Here is a 19817-nt window from a genome sequence, read left to right on the forward strand (position 1 = left end):
TGAGGGCCCTTGGCAATTACATGGAGGGATGAAAAGCTCACAGATTGTCTCTTTTGAGATTTTTTGGCTATAGGCAATAGACAATAATTCTGCCCCGTTTAAGCAAAAGGCTTATTTACTGATAAGATATGAGGGAGCTCAAAGGCTTGGGACAACATATGTGGAGAAAGTACGGAGTAGAGAATGCTGCATGGCCAGGATTGGGTGCTGCTGCAAAATGGTTCTTCTATCTGCTATCAAGATTCAGGGTTCTGAGAGGGATGCCGGCTGGCCAAGCTGAGGTCATAGTCTCACTGCTTGATCGTACTGGGTCAACGAGAGTAAAGATGTAAGGAAGGGGTTGTCTGATTTTTGCTGCACATTAAAAATCACTTATGGGGAGATTTATAAAAACTTGACACTTAGGCCATGCCACAAAACAATTAGATGAGACTATCTGGAGGTGGGACCAAAACCTAATATTTTATCCTCCCCCACCCTAAGGGGTCATTGTGTAGCCAAGGTTGTAAAACACCAAGCTAAAGAAAAACCTTTCAAAGAGCATTTCAAATTCTTTGTCAGAGATCATGATATAATTCTTACTATTATGGCATGACTGAGCCAAATTGGAAAGAAGGCAACTTCTAAAAAGATAAGTGGGTTATACTAACACGAAGGGGGATGGATACTCATCAGCCAATCAGTGAATCAATAAACAAACAAAGCTCCATTGGGCATGCAATCTAATCAAACAGGGTCCCAACGCATAAGAGTAAACTCTGGCACACAACAAACGCTCAATAAATAGCTTCTGAATAAATGTACAAATAACAAGAGGTTTTCAAAATGATATGTATAACATAATCCCAAAAAGAAAATCACTGCTTTTTCTTATTTAATCCAAGAAAACCTCAACACAGATAAAAAAGAATAAAACTTTACCAACAGAGAATAATACAAAGAAATGGGGAAAAAATTGACTGATGCATCTATGAGAAATTGTTATGAAATGTAGTGAGTCTTACTAGGTTGTACACTCCTACTAGACATTAATCTTCATCTACCATCAGCACTGATGAATAGATTCTGCTAAAGTCAATTTACTATACTAAACTCTCTGTTTACATTTTCAATATGACCATCTGCTGTGATTGATTAAATAGAAGCCATTTGTGCCATGGCTTTAAGGCCTTGGTACTCAAAGACTGGTTGAAGGACTCTCAGAATCTCTCCTGGAAATATGTTAGAAATGCAGAATTTGGAGCCCCACTCCTAACCTACTGAATCAGCATTGCATTTTAATAAGATCTAGAGGGAAGACATACGCACACTGAAGTTCAAAAACCACTGGCCCACACAGCCTCCTATGCCTAAAACAGCTAACTACCTGTCATTCAAACCAGATGGGAAGAAGTTTGGGAACATAGCATTCCGAGCATGGTACCTCTGGATCATTGCTCCCAGCTCCAATCCCTATGCCTCTCCCAAGCCAAGCAGCAAATGGATGCAGCAAAGCTCTGGTTCCTTTTGAGGTCCTGAGCATAGAATAAAGATGAGTCCTTTTGACTTCATAAGTTGAGCAGGTAAATGCGGAACAGCATCACAGCTTAGGCATGGACCTACAACACAGGATTTTGGGAAGAAACGTGGCATATAGAGATCTGTGCCCCCTAAAGGAATGTTGATGTCAGCTCAGTGTGAAGGTGCTAAGTCCCCAAAAGGCCAAGTGGGAGATAACCAAGAAGCTGGGGTGCTCCTTCCTTCAGATCAGGAATATGGGAGAGGTGGAGGGGCCAGTCTGCCCACTTCTGCACTGCAGCCCATGAAGGTATAGACCCTCTTGCTTCCCACAATATATAAATGTGAAACACTCATTAAGATTCAAGCTGAATAAAAAAAGAAAACATAGCCACAGGTATATCATGAAAGAAAAATATCCTGATCTCTAAGGAAAAAAGAACATGTAATACTCTTAAAGGTGGAAAAAAATAAACCCTATAAAAGAATGTCTTATCACCAACATTGGATAAAAGACGATGGTGGATCACCTTACACCCAGCTTAAGTATCATTGATCTCTCAGGGCAAACAAAAGCTGTTTTAGGAAAGGAAAAAATATCACTTTGAATCCCATCTGAGAAAAGCACTGAGAAGGCTCTATTCCAATAACAAATGAGAAAATTCAGAAACCTATAAAGATGGAAAGAGTGAGCAATGATTATATATAATATGTATGTTGCATAAACATACATGTATGTGTCTATGCATATGTTACACATATACACACAAGTTCATATATAGTTATTAAGCTATATAGGTATATATTAATAGGATTCAGAAATGAGTAAGAATAAGCTATATAGCAATGTGTAATTGGACATATTTAAGAAAAAGTTCATCTTTAAAAAGCTAATAAACACTACACTTTAGCTGTCAAGCCTAGGACAAATGGTTATCAAGGCGGCAATAAAAAGATCTCAGCATCTATTTAGGGGAAGAAAAAAAAGAAAGGAGGACAGAAGAATGGCAATAGGTTTGTAAAATATCATTTTGTTGGAATGCAACAAAGCAGGAAGAAAATAGTGATTTTTTTTCTGATAAAGAGGAGAAATCTCTTTTTAACAAGTAATAGACATTATTATCACTTATATCAAGAGAATAGAAATTAACCATCATTGACAAGAGAGAATACAGCAGACTTTCTAAATTAGTAAAGGGCATAAACAGGAAAAGCAAGGCAAAGAAAAAAAAGAAAAGAAAAGAAAAAAAGAAAAAGAAACAACTATCTACCCAGTAGTAAACATAGAATAAGGCCAAAGTAACACACCAGGAATGTTAGTCACTGTATAAAATGTGAAAGAATGGATTGTACCATGAAAAGACAGAGTCAACACATTTCTTCGTAAAACAAAACACAGCCAGATGTTACATTAAAGAACACTCTCAAAAATACTTTCAACATAACAAAGATAAATGGAATTAGCAAATACATATCAGGAAAATAAAAACAAAATGGAAGCAAAAATGGCAATATTAATATCAGCTAAGTATAATTTAAGGGCAAAACAAGCAAATAGGATCAAAAGGAACAACATATAATAATAAGTGGCACAATTGTAGAAGCAGCAGTCATAGTGGGATGAGCCAACCACCACAGGAGCTCAATATTTAAATTTATTTTAACAAGAAGAACTTGCAAGAAATACAATTATGGTAGAAAAGCACCAATATACTTCTCTCAGAACTGAAAGATCTAGTTCAAAAAATAAGGGACATAAACTGAAAATACAATTAATAAACAAGTTGATATGTCACCTTATTTTTGAATGTACTTTTTCAAATAATCATGGAACATTTTTGAAAGCCAGTCATATATGTGGTCACCAAGAAAAAGAAATAACTAGAAAACTGTGTAAATGGGGAGTTCTTATAAATTATGTTCTCTGATCAGAAGCTAATAAAATTAGAAATAAATTATGAAATGATAACCAAAAATATCTTAATGACTTAACAATGAAACAGCAGATTACTACATAATCTTTGATCAAAGGGTAAATCAAAAAGGAAACTAAAACTTGCCTAGAAGGCATTGAAAAAGAACCCTCTCTAACAAAGCCTACAGAACACATTAAAGCTATTTTCAGAGGAAAATTTATAGCCTTTTTAAAAAAAAATATTTATTTATTTATTCATGAGAGATACAGAGAGAAAGAGAAGCAGAGACAAGCAGAGGGAGAAGCAGGCTCTTAGCAGGAGCCCCCCATGTGGGACTCGATCCCGAATCCTGGGATCGCGACCTGAGCCGAAAGCAGAGCTCAACCACTGAGCCACCCAGGGGTCCCAGAAATTTATAGCCTTAATTGCCTTCAGTATTTAACAAAATCTGGCAAATAAAGTATTTTTTCATCTAAAAACTGAAATTTTAAAAGCAAAATTAAACAACAGTTAAGAAAAAGAAATTTAAAATATTTTTAAATAGGGAAAAATAGAAAAAGGGACAATTTTGAAAGTTCGTTCTTTGAAAATATCAATAAAATATGATTATTATGATTCTGAAAAAGGAATAAAACAAAAGCCAAAAGTAAGCATCATGAAGACTTGGAATGAGATGTAGCCATGACACAGAGAGATTAATACCATCATAAAAAAAATACTATGTGCAACTCTGTAACTACAGATGAAAATGAATAATATTTTAGCAAAAAATAATTTCTACCCTGTTTCACCATTTCTCTCTCCTTTTTATATGTGGCATTTTGATCAATCACTTTTTCTTTTTTTTTTAAGATTATTTATTTATTTATTCATGAGAGATACAGAGAGAGACATAGGCAGAGGGAGAAGCAGGCTCCCTGTGGGGAGCCCGATGTGAGACTCCATCCCAGGACCCCAGGATCACGCCCTGAGCCAAAGGCAGATGCTCAACCCCTGAGCCACCCAGGCGTTCCGATCAACCACCTTTTCTTCGTGCCCAGCTCTCTACCTGTATTTTCCCTCCATCAAGAGTCATCTTAGTTTTACTGGCCGAGTATGGGTCTGGGAAGAGATTTCCTTCATTCCAGCTCAAATTGAATAAGGGTGGATCATGTGCACTCATATTTGTACCTTACTTCCCAGTTCTTGGAGCACCTCTCTCCCATGTACCCCATTTAGCCCATACATGGCATCTCTCTCATTTATTTTAATATTTCAAAATATTTTCACACTTATTACCATAGTAATTTTTTAAATTTTATGTTGTGAAGCAAATGTTACTACTCCAGGAAATCATTTCATTGGAAAAATAAATTGTTTTGATAAGGCGAGAGGACATTTTTCACTAGTTTTTAATTATCAAAGTTATTTCTCACACACACACACATAATAAAGTTATATGATCTCACTATGAAGATAGATCAGTCATGATTCTCAGGCTTAAGAGACAAGAAAGTAAAAATGCTTAGAACTCAGTAAGATTCTATAAATTGCATAAAGTTCATGTAACTGGTAGGGACATTACTGGGGATGAGACTAGCACTGAGACCTGGACATTCTCTTAGGCAAATCACATATTTTTCAGCTCACTCTCAGAAAGTTAAAAATAGTCTCATTTTCTAGATGGAAAAGAAAATCGAATGTAATCTATATTAAATGTTCACTCTTGGGGCACCTAGGTGGCACAATAGTGGGCATCCAACTCTTGATTTTGGTTCAGGCTCTGATCTCAGTCATGAGATCAAGCCCCACATTGGGCTCTGTGCTGGGCCTGGAGTCTGCTTGGGATACTCTCCCTCTCCTTCTGCCCCCTACCCCCACCCCCAGCTTTCTATCTGTCTCTCTCTCTCTCTAAAAAATAAAATAAAAATGTTCACTCCAGTAGTAAGAATTTGCTGTATAACATACCACACCCCAAATTCGTAGCTTATAACAACAGGTAATTATTTAGCCTATTCTGTAGGTCAGTAATTTGGGGTGAGTTTGGCTTGGTTAGATAGTCTGAGGCTCTCCCTGGGTTCCCTCACATATCTCTGGTCAGCTCTGCTGTCTAAGGATCTGACTGAAGCAACTGGGCTGACTCAACTCTGGTCAATATGGTCTTTAATCTTCCAGCAGGCTAGTTCATTCCTAATCATGCAGCCCACTGGGTAGGATTCCATGAGAAAATCAGTATGTTTGAGGCCATAGGCATAGACAAAGGTGTGGGCCTTCTGAACTCATGGGACCTGGAGAACTGGAACTGGTGCAGTGGCATTCTTGCTAAATTTTACTGGCTGAAGGAAGTAACAAGGCCTTTTCAGATGCACAGGGTGGGGAAATAGACCCTATCCTCAATAGGAGACACTGTAGAGGCACACTGCAAGGATATGAAAATAAGGAGGGGAAGGATCATTGCTGCTATGCATCCCAACTAAGTTTTTTTTTTTTCCTTCCTGTGAATGCATGGCTGGCTCGCAGGAAGTATCCATCTGTGTCTATTGCTGCCTGTCCCAGCTTAGTCCGGCTCCATTCAACTGCTCTCCCTCTTGCTTCTCCAGCTAGCAGTCACATCAGTTCCTGTGCCTCCCCACCTTTAAATTCCATTTCCAGGTGGCGTTCCTCAGCCTTTACACTTAACTTCATCCTTTCTGCTGCCCCAGCCCCACCATGCAGTGCAGGGAATGCTCTCCAAACAATTCTCTCCATATAAATCCTTGCTATCAACATTTGCCAGCCTCTCTCCATTTCCTTGTGTCCATTTATGGATGATGTGTTAAGAGTCGACAAACTAGTTTCATGTTTTTCTTAGTTTAAGTTCCCCTAGAACCAATGGGAGATTTGAGGAAAGATGTGAGTACACAGATTGGGAACAAGGAAGAAAAACAGTGAGAAGGAGAACAGAGTATGTTTTTCAATCCAGTACACTGCTCAGTGCACCACACAGACCTCAGAATTAGCCGACCTGGGGATGAGGGAACTGAGGTATCTATGCACCACTATACAATCATTCTATCCTTGATTGGAGCTGTTGTAGGTGAGCAGTGGTTACTTCCCTGGGACTTCCAGCCTGCTATGATATGTGCAAGCAGAGCAGGCATAAGCAGCCTGAGAAACCATCAGGCAAGGAAAGAAGGTGCTGGTCTGCCCCTCTTCCCCTGAAGTGGTAAGACTGGGGGACATACTGATAGCTCCTGGCTGTCATAATTGTCCTATATAGATATTGTGCAGCCCCACCAGGCTCCAAAACAATAGGAAATGTTGAGTTTAGCATTTTGTTACAGATGCAATACTTTTAAAATGTCATTCTCTTGGTCTCATGTACTCTCAAAGATAGGGTTTTTCCTTCTAGCTAATATCTTATTACTTTTATCAGTTATACATATTTCCATTCCGGCTGTTCTGAAACCTTAAATCCTAAGATTAAGATTCACTATCTCCTGCCTTTTCCTCTACCTTTATTCTGTATTGCCATCAGTTCTCTCCTGCCAATATCTTTTCTGATATGTGTCCTGCATCTCCTATAGGGTCTTTCCCACAGTAAAGACTCAACAAGTATTTCTGGAATAAATGAATTAATAAGTGATATTCATTATTCTTTGCAATCAGGCATCTAGGGTATTTTCCATGACAATACCAGATACAAAATATTTTTATACTTCCTCTTCTGGGCTCCCTTGAGAGGTACAGCCTCTCATTACCTGAAAGTTTGTACCACTTTTAACCACTGGTTTATCATGGAAGAAATTCAAACTGACACCTCTCATTTGTCATAGTCATTCTATTTCCTGCAACCTAAAAAAAAATTTTCTGAACATCTATGTCTATCACTTTCCATTTTGTAAGCATAGATTACCATGAATTTTATGCATTATGCTAGGAATAAAGAACTGCATTTCTCTCTCCCTCGCCCTCCTCCTTCCTTCTTCCTCTTTCCTTCTCTATTTTTCTCTTTCCCTCCCCACCCCAACTCTGCATACAAACATAGCAATTGAATTATGCTTTTTCATGTTCTCTGCCAAGAATTTCATTCTTCTCCCATCATTGCCTATACACCTCAATTATTTTTAGTAAACTTTCTATTGAGGTGAAACAACCATATAGAAAAGTGCATAAATCCTAATATATAGCTCAATGAATTTTCATAGTGAACACACACGTGTATTCACAGGGCTCCTTCCTCAGTCCTGGAAAGGTCAGCAGTAGACATCCAGCCTCCTTCTGTTGAAGGCTGCTCACTCTTCGAGTAGGACCCACAACAGCCTCACTAAGGCTCTTTCTCCCTGATAATCGGCTTCCAGGCTGGGGATCCCCAGCAACTCCTGCCTGGGGATGGCACGTAGGAGATAAGCTTCTACTCTGCTTATCCTTACAGACATAATGTTATTTCTGTTTTAAGTTTTTGAGTGTCACCTGCTTGCTTTCTAGTTCCTTCTGTTGCTTAATCTCTTATGTAAGTTCCCCAGTTCTCTGTAATTTCTTTGACTATCTAGATGCATAGTAATTCATTGGAAGGAGCCCTGTGTTTCAGAGTAAGTTTCCCATGAGCATTCTTCACTTGTCCTTTGCAAATGACAAAGGACATTTCACCCTGCTGAAGAGTAAGCCCTATGACTCCTCTATCTGCTTTACTCTGTCCCCAGTATCTAGAACAGACCTTGGCACATTGCCTGTGCTCAAATGTTCACTCAGTTGTTAACATGCAATGAATCTCTGACTGCTTTCCATGCAGAGACCTTTGACTTCTTCCTAATTTTTGAATGGGGGCAACTCTTCCAACATCCAATTTTCTTAAAAACATCCAGATGGCTTTATATGGTGGGCATGTGCAATGGATGATTAGATGAATACATAATCTACTGGGCCACCCAGTAGGGTAAAAATCACTGTGTTGTTTTAGAACAGTTTCCTACTAATTTTCTAGTTTCTGCCCTAGAAAGCTTCTATCAACTTTAAATACCTACCCACTCTCCACACATACATACACAACTACTCACACATCCAGTTAGCATCATTCTGTACAGTCAACACTGATGAATAGCTGTGATGCTCTTGGCCAGTTCCTCTCATGAATCCATACTATCTTAGCTAGTTCTTTAGAGTAAGCATGCAGGTCACAACAAAGAACAGCATGAAGATAGCATCATGTTCAAACTGTCTTTCCTTCAGTCCCTGCACCACTACTGCATCAAGCCAAATAGCACATTTCAGAAATATACCCTTTTTCCCTTTCTGACTCCCACCATGTTCCATTTCTTTATTATTCCCACAGAATCCTCCAATTTATTTTCAGAGACTTCTGCATCATGCTTTAAATCTGAGTGATTCTGTATTTATTTGTGACATCTTTCCTTGAATTTACCCAAATTTACCCATATTTAGCTAATATTCTTTATTGTCTTTTGCCATGGGCTTCAGCAATCATCAGTGTATCTAGTTGGGGTCTCTTAATTGTCTATTCTATCCTCCCCACCCTCATGTCAGCAGGGTTCAGGGAGGAAAAAGTTGAAAGAAGCTATTATTCCACCACCAGTCTTATTCTGTATTTTCAAATACCATTTTACTTACTAAGATGCTCTAACTCAAATGCTCATATGTCACAACTTACTAAGATGCTCTAACTCAAATGCTCATATGTCACAACTAAATTCTACTTTTTTTGATATAAAATAGGAAAAGAAAATCAGTAAATAAAAGCATTTCACAGGCTATTTTCAAAGGAACTTTTGGATTTAACATTCTGTTATCTTCAGCCATGGTCTTTGGACAACTCTTAAACCAGTGTCCTAGAAGTGGCTGAGTGGTAGCTTCTGAGCTTTGAAATTCTTACTTCTTAGCTTTGTTATGACTCTTCTTTGTCCATATTTATATCTTCTTCAGATATAATTACCCATTCACTAACAGCAAATCAGAAATTGCTAGAAGGAGAAATTGAGTCAGTAACCAACTGCAGATCCATTCTAAAGTCTAAAAGAAAAGCCACAAAGTCAAATGACTGGATTTGGAAGTGCATTTCTCATGTCCCCTCCTGAAGTGAACTTGTCCATTGATGGTTTGTGTCCTGAGAAAAATCCTTTGTCTGATGAAAACCAAATATATATTTGGGCCAACATACCACTATATTTACCAACACCCTGCTATAGAAGTAGTCAGTGGTCATGGTTTCATGTAGACATACTTCCTCTGCCCTCTCTGCCTCCACTCCTACATCATAGCTGGATGTTCACTGCTGTCTCTTGAACACTAGGATCTTTCAAAGCAAAGGGTTCAAGAGTATGTTGTTTCTCAAAGTGGGTTCCAGTGGGAGGTTCAAGGGCCTCAAACTCTTCAGCATCAGGTCAATCAATGTAACTCTGTTTTGTCCTACATATGGTATTCTTTACAGAATTCTGACTTTTTTTAAAAAAATTCTACTGATAAAAAAAAAAAAAGCTTAAAAATTTCTTCAACCTAAATGATGCTGATGCATCAGTCTTCCACACCGCAAAACCCAGTGTGGAGATCTATATTTTATTAAATGCCCTGTAATCAATAATAGTTGGGATACTCAAATAGAGCTAATTCATTTCATTATCTTTCTTTTCCTTTCTATCAGCGCCCTAGTCAAACAAATGTTCTCTCCTCCTCCTCCCAGGATATGGGTGCCAATGTTCTAAACCCTCTTCCAGGCATATATTGGATGAAGGGAGACTGGGAATGGGAGGGGATATTTTCTGGCTAAAGTTATAAGAGCTGGATGGGGCACCCACTCACCGAGTACACTGGTGGTAGTTCAACAAAGTCATAAAATGAATTTTGTTCTGGCTTAGCATAAGGCTTAAAAGTGTCTGTTAATAATCAAGGATTCTGAGAATATTCAGGATAGTGGTGAGGACATCTTTGGCCTGTCTTTCAAAACCCATGACAAAGACAAGAATCCAAACACCTAAATATCAAACTTCTTACTCTCCTGCTTTAGCTTACTTTGTAGGCTATGTGCAACTTCTGCTACTGTCATACACACTCCACAGTCAAGATTATGGAATACCACTAGATACTCCTCTAAATGCAAAGACCAGAAACATTTACAGGCTGTAAAGGCAGTATTACAACATTCCTTGAAAAAAAAAAAAAGTGCTCTATATCCTATAATTAAATAATCATTGCATGGCCTAAAATAGTTCCACACTGTTAAAAAAAAAAAAAAGAGCTGAAATCAAGTGTTTATTATTAGCCAGAATGTGATAAATCTTTTTTAAAATTGGGGATGAGAAGGTATGTGTGCATATGTGTTTCTCATACTATTAAACTTAATTTGATGCTCTCTGAATTGTAAAATAAATGAAGAATCACACTATACTCTTTATGTCAGCCAAATGTTGAGAGACTAAAAATCACTCAAGGTCTACTTGAACAGGTGCTCATGGGATTTTTTTGCCAAGAGGATGGATCTGCCAGCAACTAAATTCTAGTTCTTTCCCCCAGTTCTAGCTAGAGGGTCTGTGTTTACTGAGCCTTAATGTCTGCTCAAAAGTGAGCGTGGGTGTCTTGGGGGCTGATCTGGTGAGATGGCTAAGTGAAAAGCCTGACTCATACAGACACACACCCACACACATACACACAGATAGAGGGATAAACCAGGTGTCACCTCACAGGACCTTAGTTCTGCTCCCATATTTTTGGCTGTAGAAGAGGAGAGTAAGAGAGAAAGGAACATGACTTCCTATAATCTGCTTTCAAATAGAGCAGCGAATTCTTAACCACAGTGGAAAGGCATCCATAAATAAAGCTTTCATGAGTGGTTTGTGGCCTCCTTAAGTATACATATATAAAAATAGCATACATATTTTTGTTTATTTTAATTTTTGTGTATATATAAAAATATTTTTAAATTCTAGCATACATATATTTTCAGCAAGAAATGGACTACCCCTCTGGATTTCAAATTCTGCTCTGTGGTATCATGTTGTAAAGAAGAATGAAGCTGCAGATCTTATTTCAGAAGCAGCATATAGCTCAGTCATTCTGGGGAAGCTCTAGGTCCAGGTCTTGGCTGCCTTAAGAAACTTCTCCCACCGGAATTAAGAGGCCTCAGTAGAACCAAATTTAATGGATTTATTAAAGGCACTGAAAGTGGTATCTGTGTTGCATGATTTGAGTACCGTATTTCCCCAAATACTCGAGTCATCATCATTTTAGTTATCTGAGTTAATATCTTTTAACTAGGTAAATAAAAATTCTCTTTTGAAATGTAAATGCCCATAGGCATTACATAATACATCAGGGAACAAATTAGTTGTACAGACCCCGAGACCAGGATGGAAGAGTAGAATCAAAGGGAGATGGTGAAGATTTTGACAAAGAAGGTAACAAAAGTTACTGAGCCGCTAACAACCATATCTCTGTTTCAGTTTGCTTAAGCCTGGCTAAAGGCAACATAAACTAGCTTTTCACTTCCCAGCAACATTGTCCAGTTTTAAAATTCATCTATGAGCATAGAAGCTATAAGGATGCAAATCATCTAGCAAAAGGATAATAGATAAATAGCGAAGTCTAGTTTATCACAATTCTTTGGAATTTACCTCCTAAGTGTTATTTTTTTTTAACTTCTTCCCACCTCCACCTCCTATATCAAAGCCATTAGCACTCTACAACAGCCTCCCCCAAAGGCCTCCTTACATTTATTTTCCCCCAACACCAATGCATTTTCACAATGCAGCCAGAGTGATTTTCAAGATATCAATCTTGACACTTCAGTTGTTCTGCATTGTCCATTGGAAAGGATTTAGACTCTCACTGGCCCTATAGGTTAGGACTCCTCCAGCTTCATCTAGCCTCTCTGTTTCCTCATCTCACCTGCTCACCATAGGCTCTCCTCACCAGGGCCCTTGCGCTCTTCCCTCCTTTCTTCACCTGCCCATCCTTGAGATCCAAGTTTACTCCCTCAGTGAAGCCTTCTTGTTTTCTCTAATTAGATCAAAACCTATAAGTAATACGCCCTCCTAGCACCATAGTCTTCATTAAAATAATTGCTATGGTTGAAATTGTCCATTGGTTTTATATGTCATCAAGTTAACATCCTCCTTTCCAATGATACTATGAGTGGCAAATGAGCAGGAAGAAAGGATGTTTTCTTAATTCTTTGGGCACATGGCTAGTCTCCATTTCCTAACCAATTTGGTGCATCTGACTCAGTTCTGGCCAGTGGAATGTGGGCAAACATGATATAGACCACTTCAAGAACAGGCCAATTTAAAATGATATGCAATACTCTGTACTCTTTTTCCTTAAAATGACTGAACAGAGAAGATCTTGGAAACCATGTTTTGAAGACAGGGGAAACTGAATCACAAACAGGAGGAAATTTTCTCAATCCAAAACGTCCATATTGGGCTTCTTATTGTGTTAAGCCACAAAGATTTAAGAGTTTATCTGTTGTGGCAGCTAGCATTCCCCCTAATAAAACACTATTCTATTCTCCATGCCTAGCACAGTATCTAACACATAGTAGACATTCAATAAATACATACCAATTAAATAAAAATGTTGTTTCTTGATATATGGAACATCTTTTTGAATGGCCAGAGAAGACCAAGTATCTGTGTTTGTGTTGGTTCCTAAATTGGCCCCCTGTACATGGAGAGCAAAGAGAGCCCAAACAAAAAGGCAGACCACTACAGATTGGTAGGTGGCAGATTTAATAAGTAATGGAACTTATATAGGAAGCTTGTCTTAAGCAGCCACAAGATGAGTAGATTTCCAGACCTCTCCACCAGAATCTTTAGAGTTAATATAGAGGACATACTGGATTCAGTCACATATAACCAACAAGATGGTCTCAACAACACACTACTCTCTTAAAGCTGCATCCTTGAAATGGCTCCTAGTGGGGGAATGACAGGTAGAACTTAACATTCCAAGGACAGGAAAGGAAGTGAGGAGCCTCTGATTACCTAGGTTCAAGTCTCAGAATAACTGCCTGCCATATCCTCTCAATTACTTCCTCCAAAAATTTGATCAAGACTTTTGAGAATAATGTGATTTTTCTCAAATTATTGGAAGAGAAAAGGAATATTCACAAATACCAATAATAGACCAAGTTTGCACATAATAAAAAAAATGACTCCCTCTTAATTTTTTTTTTTTTGCTGTATTTGAACAAGGTAATTGCATGTGTGCATAAATTTAATGACAACCAATGAGTTATTAAAACACTAGTTTTAGCCTCTAGGGTTTCCTTCTGGCCCAAATGAAAACTTTGTGAAATAGCATTGCAGAATAGTAGAGGCTATGGAGCTGAGCAAAACCTGGATGCGACCTTGTCTATTCCAACTATGTGCTAGTATCACCCTGGGCAAGATTCCATGCTTTAGTTCATTTTCTGTAAAATGGGAATAATAATAAAAAATACTTGATGTCATGTATATAAAGCATTTGCTAAAGATGGAACATTTTAGCTATTCAAATTGTGGTGGCAGTTATAGTGGCAATAAAGAGCAGCAACATTTCTGGTAGCCACTGTGGAAAAAGTAGATGAGTAGATGATTTCTTGAATTAGAGAGCTAATGAGTCGAATGGTACAGATTTGGTAGGCTTGTCTTAGCTAGTCATTAAAGAAATCACCAGGCTGAAGTCACCTTTTAAAAGTACTTTTCCATAGTTATAATAGTAATGTTTACTACATATTTTAATGTAATTAAATTTTAATTTAATTTAATACATTACATTGTATTAAATTTTAATTTAATAATGTTTACTACATATGTTTTTTAAATATTCAGGTGTAAAGAAAATAAAATGATCTCTTCCAAAAGAATATTGGCATTGCCATTTTAGTGCATCTATGTCATGACTTTGGCCTACTACTTAATAATACTTACAAATATAAGCACAGGTGTACATGTGAAATTAGAGTTCAATTCTTAAGAACCTGGGCTCTGATACCAGATTGCCTGTGCTTGCATCCTGGCCTCAGCATCACTCTCCATGGGCATTTACTACAACTATTAAAGTCTCAATATCTTTATCTGTAAATTGTGGCAAATAATTGTATCAACTTCATAAAGTTATTATGTTGATTAAATGACACAGTATATCTAATGTGCTTAGAATACTTTCTGACACAACTAAGAAGCATTAAATACAAGTTAGCTATGATAACAATAACAATGCTGATGGTCAATACATGTGTCTATTTCTCTAGAAGAAATAAATGCACAAAGGAAACAAAATATAGCAGCACTTCATTTTAAACAAGGGTTGATTTCATATTCAAGCATACAACTCTAAGAGGACAATCTAAGCCTATAGAAAATCACTGGATTCTTTCAGCTTCAATTTTGAAGTTTATTCTACGTTTTCTTATTTCTCTAATTTGCTCTACATATTCCTGAAGTGAGTACATTATTTAAAAAGAATTTTTTTACTTTATTTTGACAATTGCTGTCAGTGCACCTATTATTCAGCTTTTCTAAAAATAATTTTGGAATTCCTATCTTTTTATTCTTGCAAGTAAATCTCAAGAATTTTATTCATTTTCTAACCTGATTTGGCATAATTTTGCAATTACATTAACTTTTAGAATTCTTTTGGAATGAACTGAAACTTAACTGTATTGAGTCTTTCCGTGTAGAACTTTGTGGATGTTTCCATTTAACTCTCTTTTGTTATGTATTTTAGGTTGTCATAATTTTCTTTTTTAAAAAAATAGAAACTGACTATTTCTTGCTTATGTCAAGGTAGTTTCTGTTTTTACTAATACTGTGAATGAGATCTTTTGTTGTTTTCTATTTTATTTTCCGACCAGTTATTTTCGCTATAGAAGAAAGCTATAGGGTTTCAGCCAATTGATTTGGTACCTAGGAAAATTACTGAGCCCTTTTGTAAGTTCAAGTGTTTGTTTATCATTGTTCTTGGATTCCTGAGGTGGACAATCAAATCATCTGCAAATAATAATTGTGTCTCCCCTTCATCAATGACTTATCAATGATTTATGTTTGCTATCTTAATTACATTAAACGGAATATCTTTTTTAAAAGGTAAGGTATGGCAACAATAAAGGAAATTATATTATTTATTACTCCCCTAATACTAAAGGAGGTGCTGCTCTTCGTGTACTATCATTAGGAGGAATGAATGCCAACACTGATGGTTTGATGGTGATTTTTAAAATTCATTTTGATGGTGTATTCTTTTAATCCTAGTCTAAAGAACTATGTTTTAAATTGAGGCATATGCTGAAATTCATCAAGTGAATGTTGTTAAACATCAAAATAACTATATAATTTTGTTTTCATTGTATTATTAAAAAATAATTCATATTAATCAATTTCTTAATATTGAAATATTTTCATATTCCTGAAATAAGGCCTACCTGGTTCATTTGTATATTCATTATGAATTGGAGATGTGCTTAGCACATAAACTGTAAGGGTCTACTGACCCCACTTTTACTGTGATCATTTCAATATACACACTTTATTGTCATATTCAATCTACTCTATGCATTTATCTATTCAGAATACTGCTCAGTATCTGTTTGTTCAATTATATCAATGAATTCATTCAAATCCTCTGTATTTAGATTTATTTTTGTGTCTAATTGATGGTCTGGTATGGACTGGTATATAAAAATGGACTGGTATATAAAATCATTCGCTGGGATGCGTGGGTGGCTCAGCAGCTGAGCACCTGCCCCTGGCTCAGGGCATGATCCCACGGTCTCAGGATCAAGTCCCACATTAGGCTCCCTGCCTGGAGCCTGCTTCTCCCTTTGCCTACGTCTCTGCTTTGTCTATCTGTGTCTTTCATGAATAAATAAATAAAATCTTAAAAATAAATAAATAAATAAAATAATTCACTATATATATATATTTTAAAATTTTCTTGTAGTTCTAATAGTTTTGCCTCAGATATTTATTTTTTTTAACTGAAGTATAGCTAACTGCCCTATGTATTTCTAATCTATAATATTGGACTGTTATATCATTACTGGGAGCTATGTATTTTATCAATGATTGTATCAGATTTCTTTGGTCTTAATACTTTTCACTTTTAATTTTTTCTTGATATTAATATTGCCTCCCTTGCTCCCTTGCTTTTCATGCATGTTTTCTTATAATATCTTTTCCATATTTTTATTTTTATGGCACCTTCTTTCCAAATTGGATTTCCTATAAACAAGCTCTTCAGGGGAAGAGTCTCTTCAGTTTAGAGTAAGCAAAAACAACCAATACGAGAAGGCCTGCTTAGAGACAAACTATAGAAGTATATTTATCAAAGATTAAATATAGGATATCAATTATAGAACTAAAAGTATATCGACATCCCATTCTGAAATGGAATATTATGTTACAATAATTTTTCATCCTAAATATTTTAATCTCTATTTTCTAATCTTTCCAAACCAACAAATTCCATTGAGATGACCTGGTTAGCTGTGCTTCCCATAGTCCTGGACTGGCAGGGCAGTGCATTCTGAGCTCCCCACTCTGTCCCTTTGGCAGCCTCAGGTCCCTGTACTCTCACCTGTCTGTCAGGAAAGCAAGAGCCTCTCCTCCCCTCCTACTTTTGCCCAAAGGAAAATGATATTGTCTCAACTAGTTGGAGTCCAGATCAGCAGAACTCTTTCCTAGGACTGCCATCTTTCCTTAAAAGGAGAGAATTGATATCTGAGCCTAGGAGGAAAGACGGAAAGAGATGCCTATCAAATAGCCTTTAAAAAGCTGGTGTGTACACCCAGAATCCTACTACAAGTTTGACTTTGGATAAATTAACACCTTTCTATCATATTGCTGTCTTGTGTTAAATGGAGATAATAATGTCTGTTTTACAGAATTATGGGAGGCTTGTGTGAAAATCTAACAAAATGTAATGCCTACCACTTCATCAGTATTCCATAGACAGGTATTATTGATTATTCTTTATCCAAGCTTGTATGCCTTATTCCTCTTATAGCCTAGTGGTGTTCTGGTTTTGTTTGTAGGAATATCTGCTCTCATGCTTTCCTTCCTTTCTTTTATCCTTTTATTTCTCCATTTTTTAAAAGATATTATTTATTCATGAGAGACACAGAGAGAGAGGAGACACATTGGCAGAGGAAGAAGCAGACTCCCTACAGGGGGCCTCATGTGGGACACGATCCCAGGACCCCAGGATCATGCCCTGGGCTGAAGGCGATTACTGAGCCACCCAGGCATCCCTTATTTCTCTATTTTTAAATTAATCATTTATTAGTTCAGAGAAAAAGGCTAAGGATTTAGAAAGTTAGAAAAGATTGATAAAATATATATATATATATATATATATGTATATATATATATATATATATATATATTTCAGGGTGCCTGAGGGCTCAGCCAGTTAAATGTCTGACTCTTGATTTCAGCTCAGGTCATGATCTCAAGGTGAGATCAAGCCCCACATCGGACTCTGCACTGAGTGCAGTCTGCTCGAGGTTCTGTCTCTCTCTCTCCCTCTGCTCCTCCCCCTGTCGTGCACTCTTTCTCTCTCTAATATATATAGGTATATAGATATTAGATATCTCTCTAAAATTATATGTGTATCTGTATATCTCACATTCGCATTCATTCTCAACATAACCACAGTATCATTGCCATTAGCTTGGGGTCAGTGCAAATCTTAGTTCACATCTCAGCTTACCCACTTCCCATCTATATAATTATTTTCTATTTTTTAATCCTATGAAAAATGCAAATGGGCCTATAACCCCAGCTATTTACACTTCAACAGGGTAAGTGCAATGATCCTGCACATTTCCTTGTCTGGAAAACAGGGGTACTAATAAGGCTGATTTCCAACAAGGTTGGTACGAGAATTAAGTAAACTGGAAATTGGCTGTCATATAGATCAATAAATAACACTTGCTGTTATTTTTTAAGAAAACATAGTAATTCTCACTTTATAAATCTTTAATGAGGCTTAAACGAGCTAATATGGAAGAAGCTTTGCAGAGGAGCAACTCTGAGACTTCTGATTTCTACTTTCCCTCTTTTCCCCTCTATGCTCAGTGGGGGGAAAAAAAAAGCCACTTAAATGAGTCGATGGGCTTCCTGGCGCGCACGCTCTGCAGGCCTCGGCCCGCGGGACAGCGCAGGGTGGAGGGGCGCGGGCTGCCCAGCCCTCAGGGCCGCACTGCACTGCGCCCCCCGATCCCACGCGAGTCTCGGCACCTGATCATGTTGCCGCCAAGTCCCGCTTCTGGTACTTTGTCTCAACTGAAGGAGGTGAAGAAGTCTTCTGGAGGAGCTGTCCACTGTGCACAGGGTCCCAGGAATCCCCCTTGCCCTTGCGGGTGACGAACTTGGGCATCCGGCTGCGCTGTGATTCACGCAGTGGCACCGCGATGCAGCGGGAGTCCCGGGATGTGACCGCCGCCCGCGCCGGCGCCCGCTGCTCCCGAGCCCCCGGCCCGACCCCGCGCCCGGGCCCACGCGATCCAGATGCAGCGGGCAGGAGCCCCCGGCCGGCCGCCAGCAGCCCCACGGCGCGGGATCAAGTCCCCACGGCCCCACCGGGCCTTGCGTCCTCGGCACCAGCCACGCTTCACCACCAAGAGGCCCAACACCTCCTCTTAGGAGGTGCCCAGGTCTGCTCGAATAAACTCCTCGGGTAGAACCAAAAAAATAAAATAAAATAAAATAAATAAAATAATTAAAATAAAATAAACGAGTTGATGGAAACCTTCATTGTGGATAACGTCTACCATTTGTGGAAGCAGAGTGAACTAGGTTATTTCCTTTAGCCAGTGCTAGTAATAATGTCTAGCGGAAAAGAATCTCACTCAAAAATATAAGATAATGGGTTCAGCTAAAGGGGTTGTGAAATCCCACTGATCTCAGCCCTGCCAACTTTTCCCCCACCATGGCTGCCAGGACTCCACAGTTTGCTTCCTTACTTTTAACCTTGATGCCTGTTAAACCATCACCATTCCTGCAAGAAATGCTTCTCAGGAAGTATCCATATTTCCTCTAATGTGTGAGAGTGGAAAAGATTTCGAGCAGATTTTTAGATTTATGTTTAAGGATGTGTATGAAGGATGGAGGAGAGAAAAAAGGAATGTGGACTCACAGAGGGAAATGAGAGGGAAAGCTGCAACCCCCAATGGGGTACATACTGCAGAAAAAGACAATGTTGCTTATTCCATAACCTTGCCCCGATTTAATTCTTAGGCTCAATGTTAAGGAATCTCTACTATGTATTGCGATATGTGTGCCTCATCCTAAAGAGAGAAGTACGCGTTCTCTTACGTATGTCCTTGCTGCTACTTCAGCCTTAGTAATTTGTGATCCAAAAATGGACTTCCCTAGCTTTTCCATTCTTTCCTCATCTGGTTAAATCCTTTTGAATATATCTTTGTGGAATTTACTTCAGGGAAAATGGGACAGA

General features: G+C 38.0%; 1 pseudogene; it reads left to right on the top strand.

Annotated features, from left to right (window-relative positions):
- The first annotated feature begins 1657 nt into the window (after positions 1–1657).
- LOC121477870 lies at positions 1658–19006 on the top strand (annotated as a pseudogene).
- The last annotated feature ends 811 nt before the right edge of the window (positions 19007–19817 follow it).

Source organism: Vulpes lagopus, chromosome 18 (genome assembly GCF_018345385.1).
Source record: "Vulpes lagopus strain Blue_001 chromosome 18, ASM1834538v1, whole genome shotgun sequence".
In the NCBI taxonomy this organism is placed as follows: domain Eukaryota; kingdom Metazoa; phylum Chordata; class Mammalia; order Carnivora; family Canidae; genus Vulpes; species Vulpes lagopus.